This window comes from Pinus tabuliformis, chromosome 9, assembly GCF_031772625.1.
Source record: "Pinus tabuliformis cultivar Carrire ecotype Pingquan chromosome 9, CPIR1, whole genome shotgun sequence".
In the NCBI taxonomy this organism is placed as follows: Eukaryota; Viridiplantae; Streptophyta; class Pinopsida; order Pinales; family Pinaceae; genus Pinus; species Pinus tabuliformis.
Window position 1 is genome coordinate 1540687032 of NC_142307.1, and position 10004 is coordinate 1540697035.

General features: G+C 43.5%; 1 pseudogene; it reads left to right on the top strand.

The window, feature by feature from the left end:
* The first annotated feature begins 7108 nt into the window (after positions 1 to 7108).
* Positions 7109 to 9771, top strand: LOC149154496 (pentatricopeptide repeat-containing protein At4g14050, mitochondrial pseudogene; annotated as a pseudogene).
* The last annotated feature ends 233 nt before the right edge of the window (positions 9772 to 10004 follow it).

Consider the following 10004-nt stretch of genomic DNA (forward strand, 5'->3'; position numbering starts at 1 on the left):
TCTCTCAGCATTTTCAGTTTCCTTAATTGTAGCACAACTTACTATTTTTAGCAGTTTTTTCGGGTCCTGAACTTCCGGAGCCGTTTTGAGGCCCTAAACGACGTTTTTTTGGGAAATCTGGGGCAACATGGGTCCATGGATCGATGTTGCCTCCCAAAGTGGTAGTGCTCGGATAGATCTTTCTAACGAGCTATTATACGCGTCAAACAGAGATCATATGCCAAAGTTACGACCCCGGGAAGTTGGTGTACCAATTTACCCAAACGGGGCCCACAGTTTGGTGTTTCATCTTCTAGGGTTAGGTTTTGGAATGTTAAGGGTTTTCCATTGTTTCTCAACAATAAATAGGCCTTCGAGCCTCATTGTAACACAGTTCAGAGGCATGTAGCCACCACATCTCTTCTTAGAGATAAGCTACCATCGCCCTAGCTAGTTTATTTCCATTACTGTTTGTAAGCATATTTCAGTATTTTACATTAATGAAATGAAGTATTATTTCCGCTGCATATCTGTGTTTATGGTTATCTCTGTAATTTGTTGCGTTCCTGTTTAAGTCCGGATTAGTGGTATCAGAGCGGTATGCTTTTTCTCTGTTTTTCTTTGCATGTCCCCAACAAGGTCGGGATATAAGGAGTTAGGGCTTGAAGTGGTCGAACCTTTGCAAGACTAGCCTCGCAAATCCCGATGACCTCCCATGGCGGATGAGAAGAAAGACGAGGGGGCAGGAGATCCTATCAAAATCTTGCTCAAAGAAGCCCTCAAGCGACAACAGAACGCGATGATGGACAGCTTTGCCCAGATCCTTCAGCGGCTACCCAGAAGCGACGCATCGGCTTCCAGCAGCTACTCTGGAAACGCCACGCCCTTTAAGGTACAAATTAATTTTGAAATCCCCATATTCGAGGGTCAGATAGACGCAGATGCCGTAGATAAATGGTTAAATCTACTAGAGGGTTATTTTTCTGTTCATGAATTTTCGAGTTGGGAAAAGATCGTTTTCGCTCTTCTCAAAGCAGCCCCCCACGTCAAGGACTGGTGGGAAACCTACTGCGAGCAGAAGGATGAAAGTACTGGATCACTATTTTCAGCCGCATCCACCTGGAATTCATTCTGGGATGCCATCAAGGAGCAGTACTACCCTGTTGGAAGCTATGGGGATGAATACATAAAGTGGACCACGCTGCGGTAGGGAAGGGACCAAGACATGCCAGAGTTCACCAATCTTTTCCATACCCTTCGCACAAAGTTGGGTATCAAGGATTTGGAGTAGCATTTGATACTCAAATACTGCGGCTACCTACACAAGTACATCCAGGAAGAAATACAATTCCTGAACATCTCCTCGCTCGGCACAACATACCGATATGCCGTCAAGGTCGAGCAGAAGTTTAAACAAAAGAAGCGAGACTTTGGATCTACGAATCCAAAGCAGGGGAAAGGTGCCCCTAAACCACAGAACAAAGGACAAAGCCAAGGCGGGGCAACCCAAGACAACCCGTCGAAGTTGCAAGCAAAGAACAGCGTCGCGAAGCCGAAAAAGGACACGGGAAAATGGTGTGAGTTCCATAAGAGCTCCACTCACAACACAAGTGAGTGTCGGGCCAAGCAGTCACTGGTGGCTGAGCTAAAGGTTTCAGAATCAGATGCATGTTCCGACTCTGAGTCAAAACCCGACAAGGGGAATGACAAAGGGAAGCAGATCATTGATGCGGATCCCAATGCCACTGTTGCTACCGCCAAGATCCAGAAAAATGAACCCGAAGATCCAGAGGAGGAGGAGCGTCTCTTCCACTCCCAGATGTGGGTAAAGGGCTCCTCGCTACAGTTCATTGTTGATAGCGGGAGCCAAAAGAACCTCATTTCGGCAGAGGTCATGAAGCGGTTGGGCTTACCGACCACAACACATCCACAATCGTACACCATCGGGTGGCTTCACCAAGGACGAGATCTTCGCGTGAGCCAGCAGTGTCACCTTCCATACAACATCAAGCCCTTCACAGATGAGGTATTGTGTGACATTACTCCCCTTGAAGTTTGTGATGTATTATTAGGACAACCATACTTGTGGAAGCGACATGCTGTGTATGAATCAAGGCCCCGTGCTGTTATTGTTACATTGGGAAATAAGTTGTACAGGATACCAGAGGTAGCACCACCTACCGCCATCTCTTTGATTACTGCAAAACAATGCAGTAAGCTCATTTCCAAAACTGGGAAATTTGTTTTCCTGATGATACGCCCTTAAGGAAAGAAGAAGACGATGGCCGCGGCCTCCAAACAGGGCCCCTCCACACGACAACTACAGATGGACAAGGTCGTGGAGGAGTACGAGGACATCTTCACCTCCCCCGCAGGGGTTCCTCTGCACTGTCAGGTCAAGCACTCCATCGATCTGACCCTAGGTGCACCGCTACCCAATGGACCAATCTATCGGCGCTCCGTTCTGGAGAACGATGAAATCAAGAGGCAGATTCAGGAGCTCCTGCAGAAAGGTCACATCCATCCGAGTTCATCGCCTTGTGGGAGCCTGATCGTGTTGGTACAGAAGAAGGATGGGACGTGGAGACTCTGTATTGACTATCGGGCGCTGAACAAGATCACTGTCCGTAATAGGTACCCGATCCCGCGGATTGATGACCTCCTGGACCAACTAAAGGGGGCGAAATATTTCAGCAAGATCGATCTGAAGTCAAGATATCACCAGGTATCAATCGAACCCTTTGATGTGTGGAAGACTACCTTCAAATCCAAGGAGGGCCTTTTCGAATGGTTGGTTATGCCTTTCGGATTGACGAATGCTCCTGCAACCTTCATGAGGCTAATGGATGACATCTTGCGGCCATTCACCAACTCATTTGTAGTAGTATACTTGGATGACATTCTGATCTTCAGCCAAAGTTGGGAAGAGCACCTCCACCACATCCGACAGGTCCTCCAAACATTGCGGCAACACAAGCTATGTGCCAATTTGGAGAAATGCACTTTTGGCATGACCTAGGTTCAGTATCTAGGATACATCATTGATGAACAAGGGGTGCATGTGGATCCAGCCAAGATCCAAGTCATTCGGGAGTGGCCATCTCCAACCACTCTAACAGAGCTCCGTAGCTTTCTAGGTCTTGCCAACTTCTACCGCAGGTTCGTGTTGGGATTTTCTCATATTACTTGGCCCTTGAGTCAAGTCACCAAGGGAGGAGTGAAAGCAAAATTCTTTTGGTCTGAATCTCAACAGAAGGCATTCATAGAGTTGAAGGATCGCCTCTGCACGGCACTAGTGCTCACGTTACCAGATTTACAACAACCATTTGAGGTCGAGACAAATGCCTCTGACTATGCTATTGGGGCAGTCCTTACTCAACATGGACATCCAGTGGCATATCACAGTGAAACACTTTCAGACACAGTCCGGAAGTACCCCACTTATGATAAAGAGATGTATTCCATTGTGCAGGCCTGCCGACAATGGAAGCATTACATTTTGGGGAAGGAAACGGTCATCCACACAGACCACCGACCCTTGCAGTTCATACAGACCCAAGGGAAATTGAAAAATGATCGCCATCAGAAGTGGTCTACATACCTGCAATAGTTCCACTTGAATATCAAGTATAAGAAGGGCAACACCAATAATGTTGCAGATTGCCTCAGTCGACCACTGATCATGGCGTTAACCACCGTGCTCAACTCTTGTGGGCACGAGACTTCTGATTGGCCACTTCTCTACAAAAGCGACCCAGAATTCGGCCACACATACCAGACACTCTTGGAGGGTCGGCATGTTCTAGATTTTCACCTCCAGGATGCCCTGTTATGTCACCTGGGTCACCTTTGTGTTCCTTCAAGCGAGCGTGCCAAGATGATTTGGGAAGCACACTACAGTTGGGCTGTTAGGCATTTCGGGATCGAGAAAACAGTAGCAGCACTGCAAAATTATTTCTATTGGCCGAATCTTCGACAGGATGTTGGGAAGTACATAAGATCATGTATTGCCTGTGCCATTGCCAAACCGACCATCAAGAAGCACGACCTCTATACCCCGTTGCCTACCCCTAGTCGACCTTGGGAATCCATCTCCAAGGATTACATGTCAGGCCTTCCTTCCACTAAGCATGGAAATGAATGTGTTTTTGTGGTCGTCGACAGGTTCTTGAAGATGGCCATTATGGCGGCCTGCAAGAAGAATATCACAGCAGAAGCCACTACTAAACTCTTCTTTGAACGAGTGTGGGTGCACTTTGGGATCCCACAGTCTATCATCTCAGATCGGGACAGTCGGTTCCTCAGCACATTTTGGTCCAGTCTCTGGTCAATGCTGGACACCAAACTCACGAAGTCCACAGCCTTCCATCCTCAAACTAATGGCCAAACAGAGGTTGTCAATAGGATGATTGTGCACATTCTGCTCATGTATAACTCAAAGCATCCACGCACATGGGACGAGAGCCTCCCCTATGTTCAACACAACTACAACCGAGCTCTTCACAGCTCCACTGGCCATAGCCCTTTTCAGGTGAGTTTGGGATTCCAGCCACTATGCCCCATTGATGTGGCCATGCCACTTGTAGCTACTCACATAAATTCAACTCATGCCCAGTCCGAAACAGATAAGGCCACCAGCTTCATTGAGTGCATCCAACATATTCGTCAGCAGGTCCATGACATTCTGGAGAAATCAAATGCCAAGTACAAGCAACGACATGATCAACATCGGGTGCCACACAAGTTTCAAGTGGGCGACAAAGTCTGGTTACATTTGCAAAAGGAACGCCTTACTGGAGTCGATCAGAAACTGAGACCACTCCAATATGGTCCTTACACCATTACTAAGGCTGTGGGAGACAATGCATTTGAGCTCAACATTCCCCCATTCCTTGGCTTGCACCCAGTGTTCAATGTGGACCGCCTTCGGCCATACTTTCCACCATTGCTAGACACATCCGACATTGCAGAATAGCTCACACCCACAGAATTAAATCCAGATTGCATGGAACAAGCTGTATCTGATCAGATCATGGACACACAGATCAAGAACACTCGCCAACAGAATATCCAACTGTATCGAGTCGTCAAAGCAGGCCAACTCCTTCACCAGGGCAAGTGGCTCACCAGGGAACAAGTTCAGCAAAAGTTTCCTCATCTCATGGAGGAACTTAACGCAATGGGGACCATTGCTTCCTAAGGGGGGAGGAATGATCTAGGTGGATATTGGTGGCCACCTGCCAAGTCCACCTGGACCCCCACCATTGTTTCTCTCAGCATTTTCATTTTCCTTAATTGTAGCACAACTTACTATTTTTAGCAGTTTTTCGGGTCGTGAACTTCCGGAGCCGTTTTGAGGCCCTAAACGATGTTTTATGGGAAATTTGGGGCAACATGGGTCCATGGACCATGTTGCGGTCCATGGACCATGTTGCCTCCCAAAGTGGTAGTGCTCGGATAGATCTTTCTAACGAGCTATTGTACGCGTCAAATGGAGATCGTATGCCAAAGTTATGACCCCGGGAAGTTGGTGTACCAATTTACCCAAACGGGGCCCACAGTTTGGCGTTTCATCTTCTAGGGTTAGGTTTTGGAATGTTAAGGTTTTCCATTGTTTCTCAACAATAAATAGGCCTTCGAGCCTCATTGTAACACAGTTCAGAGGCATGTAGCCACCACATCTCTTCTCAGAGATAAGCTACCATCGCCCTAGCTAGTTTATTTCCATTACTGTTTGTAAGCATATTTCAGTATTTTACATTAATGAAATGAAGTATTATTTCCACTACATATCTGTGTTTATGGTTATCTCTATAATTTGTTGCGTTCCTGTTTAAGTCCGGATCATTCATTTATGTATATGCAACTTATTTTTTGATTTCTACACAATTGTTTTGCTTTAATATATATGGAGACTTAAAAACTTTATATGATGGAAAAATATATTTCTAGATAAAGAAAATCAAAATCCTAGTCTAGATGTAGATTACAAAGGCTATAAATTAAGGGTTACATTCTCGCCTATCTTGTCTAGCTTTGCGAGATTCGAAAGTGTTACATGAGAAGTTTAAACCTTCTCGTTGTCGATAATGACTAAGGATGGAAGAACTTAGACTTAAGTGGTGAAGTTGTTCCTATTAAATCAATTATATTTACTTCCACTATAAATTTCTTACAATGTATATATATATATATATATATATATATATATATATATATATAGATATATATATATATATATACAATTATAATTCTTATTGTAATTTATGGTCACTGATCTTGCATTTATAGCATGGAATTAATGTGGAGTTAACAAATCTAATGTTAGTTTAGTTAATGTTTTCGATTATATTTAGTCCACTTGAGATGCTTATTGAAGAACGAGAAATGTATGCTCTTATTTGGCTGTGCACAAAGATGAAGAAGAATTTATGTGCTAGAGATGTGCTTGACTTCCAAGTGGTTAGAATAAAAAATCATAGCCAACGTTCCCTTCTCCTTCTCATCATTTCATTTATAATGTGCTAATTAGAAAGATCATTTAAGCATCTATCTTTGCTTTGCTAGTGAGGTTTTAGCTCCCTCACTGAGGAAATAAATTATCTACCATGACAATAATTGTCGAAGGCAACATTGGTTGTGAGATCGCATTTGTAGCAACATATAAGTCATAACATAGGATGATCCTTATATCAGTGGGGATATCCATAAAGGCAATGCCCCCTACTAACATAGTGGTTAATTGGTTGCAAGATGAATATATGTGCTTGTTGGACTCTCCTCTCCTCCTTTATAGGATGTGTTGTGTGGTCATGTGTGTGAGATAATAAACAATCAAATACACCACATGCCTTGGATTAGTTTCCATGACTTCAAAATCAAATCTCCTCACTACTTCTCCCCTCTCTATCATTTTCCACTTACCATCATGCTATGAAAGAATTTTATCCATCTTCTCCGTTCGATTTTGAAGTATAACTAACAATAGAACCAAGTCTCCTCTTCCCTCCTTCCCTTCTAAATCATGATACAAAGGAATTTTACCCATCTTTTTGACTTGAATTTAATGTATAACAAACAATAGAACGAAGTCTCATCTCTCCTTTCTCCCCTTTCTATCATTGTCCCAACACCTTCATGATATGGAGGAATTTTGTCCATCTTCTCCAATCAAGTTTGAGGTATAAATCAACACTGCCACCGAGGTCACTTCCACACTCAACACACTTGATCAATTTGCTAGTTCGCTCACACCATTGGTTCATTTTGATAAACTTGTTTTGACATATTGGTCGCTGCGAACGAATTAGTGGACTACTGGCAACTAGGAGAGCATTTCAAATGCCTAACAAATATGTTATGAGAGTTACTAATGTTCTTCAGAAAATGAGCATTCGGATCGAATGGCGATGGTAAAGTAACTGAATATTCAATATAAGATCATGCTACACTTTGTGATCTGGTGGTTAAAATCCAGCGCGATTGCCGCGCTCACAGTTTTTCTGTGGGTTTTCACTTACACATGCCAAGGATTTCAATCTTCAGAAGGTATCATGTTGCCATCAATATCAACCCAAGAGAACCTTCTGTTCTCGCATCTACCATGAACAATGAATACTCTGTTAATACAAATGTGCTGTGTAAACGAGGAACACAACGGAGGCGGTTGCTGTTTTATACCAAATGAATAACCCGAACATTCCAGTGGACTCTAAAACTTATGGTTCTCTCTTGCAGGCTTGTGCCAAACATGAATCTCTGACAGAGGGAAAACTCTTACATACTCATATAATAAAATCCGGATTTCAACATGATGTTTTTGTGGGGAACAATCTTATCAACATGTATATCAAATGTCGGTTTATGCAATATGCTATAAACGTGTTTGACAGAGTTCCTCAACGAAATGTGGTGTCATGGACTGCACTGATATCTGGGTATGTTCAGGGTGGCTATGGCAAAGAGGCTCTGAGGCTTTTAAACAAAATGATAGGTGAAGGTGTAAAGCCGAATCAATTCACTCTGTCCACTGCTGTCAAGGCGTGCGCCAGCATTGCCTCTCTGGGACAAGGCAAACAAGTCCATGATTACATCATAAAAATTGAGCTGGAGTCGGATGTTGTTGTGCAGAGTGCACTTGCGCACATGTACGCCAGATGTGGGAGCCTCGAGGATGCACGCCACGTGTTTGACAAAATGTCTGAACGAAGCACTCCAACATGGAATGCAATGATTACAGGGCACGCTCAGAACCGGGATATGAAGGAAGCTCTGAATCTCTTTTACAAAATGCCAGAGCGAGATGTGGTTTCTTGGACAGCAGTTATTGCGGGGTATGCACAAAATGGGTATGGTGATGAGTCTTTGAACGTTTTTAACCAAATGAGAAAAACAGGCATGAAATCCGACCGCTTCATCATGGGTAGTGTTCTCAGTGCATGTGCTGATTTAGCAGCCCTAGAACTGGGCAGGCAGTTCCATGCCTATGTTGTTCAAAGTGGAATTGAGTTGGATATTGTTGTGGGGAGTGCACTTGTTGATATGTATGCCAAATCTGGTAGTATGGAAGATGCATGCCAAGTGTTTGAGAAAATGCGTCAACGGAATGAGGTCTCTTGGAACTCGATTATTACAGGTTGCGCACAACATGGACGAGGAAAGGATGCTCTCCTACTGTTTGAACAGATGCTGCAGGCAGGCACTAAACCAAATGAAATTAGCTTTGTAGGTGTTCTGTCTGCGTGCAGCCATGCTGGCATGGTCAATGAAGGTCTTGGCTACTTTAATTTGATGATTCAAAATTATGGTATAGTTCCCGATGTTTCACACTATACCTGCATAGTCGATCTTCTTGGGAGAGCTGGATATTTGGATGAGGCAGAAAACTTCATTAATGGAATGCCAGTTAAACCTGATGCTACTGTCTGGGGTGCCTTGCTTGGTGCGTGTCGAATCCATGGCAATACAGAGCGAGCAAAACGCATAGCAGAACAACTTCTTGATATGGAAGTACAGATATCAGGAATTTATGTCTTGCTATCAAACATCTATGCTGCTGCAGGTCGGTGGGATGATGCAGCCAATGTGAGAAAACTGATGAAAGACAGGGGCTTGATGAAGCAACCTGGTTATAGCTGGATTGAGGTTAAGAAAAGGATGCATGCATTTGTTGCAGGTGAAACTTCACATCCACAACTGGAGGAGATTCATGAATTTTTGGAAAGCTTGTCTAGGAAAATGAAGGCAGCAGGGTATGTTCCCAATAAGAGCTTTGTTCTACAGGATGTGGAGGATGACGAGAAGGAACTTTCTCTCTCTCACCACAGTGAGAAGCTGGCCATTGCTTTTGGGATCATCAACACAAACCCTGGAACAACTATACGAGTTGCAAAGAACCTTAGAGTGTGTGGAGATTGCCATACTGTAATCAAGTTCATATCTCTGGATTTTACACGCAAAATTGTTGTAAGGGATGCCAACCGTTTTCATCATTTCAAGGATGGTCAGTGTTCTTGTGGAGATTATTGGTGATGCTATGGGGGACGGATAACATATTAAAGTTGCACGTGTATCTCTGCCCCTGGCATGCGAGGATGGGAGGTAATTAATTTGCTTGAAAATGGGGGTAGTTTTGCAACTTTCCAGAACCATACACTATCTCAATTTTTTTTTTTAATGTATTGGCATTTCCCTTATTGAAAACAAGAAACAATAGCCACGTAGTTGCCTAATTGAATATTTGTGCCTACTTATTCTGTGCTTTTAGTTGATATTGTCTTGCATGAAAGTGCAATGGAGAAATTTTTTTATACACTATATTTTTATTATTATTCTGTGGAAGGAATATTAAGGGAAAATGACGTGAAACAGAGCCACATGCTAGTGGAAAGAATATGTCAAAAGACTAAAGGAGCATCCTATAATCAATGATGATGAATTACCATGTTTGATATGTGCACATATGAGAACAGCAAATGGAACACTCACAGAAGAAACAAATACGAGAGAGAAATTGCCCCAGTTGT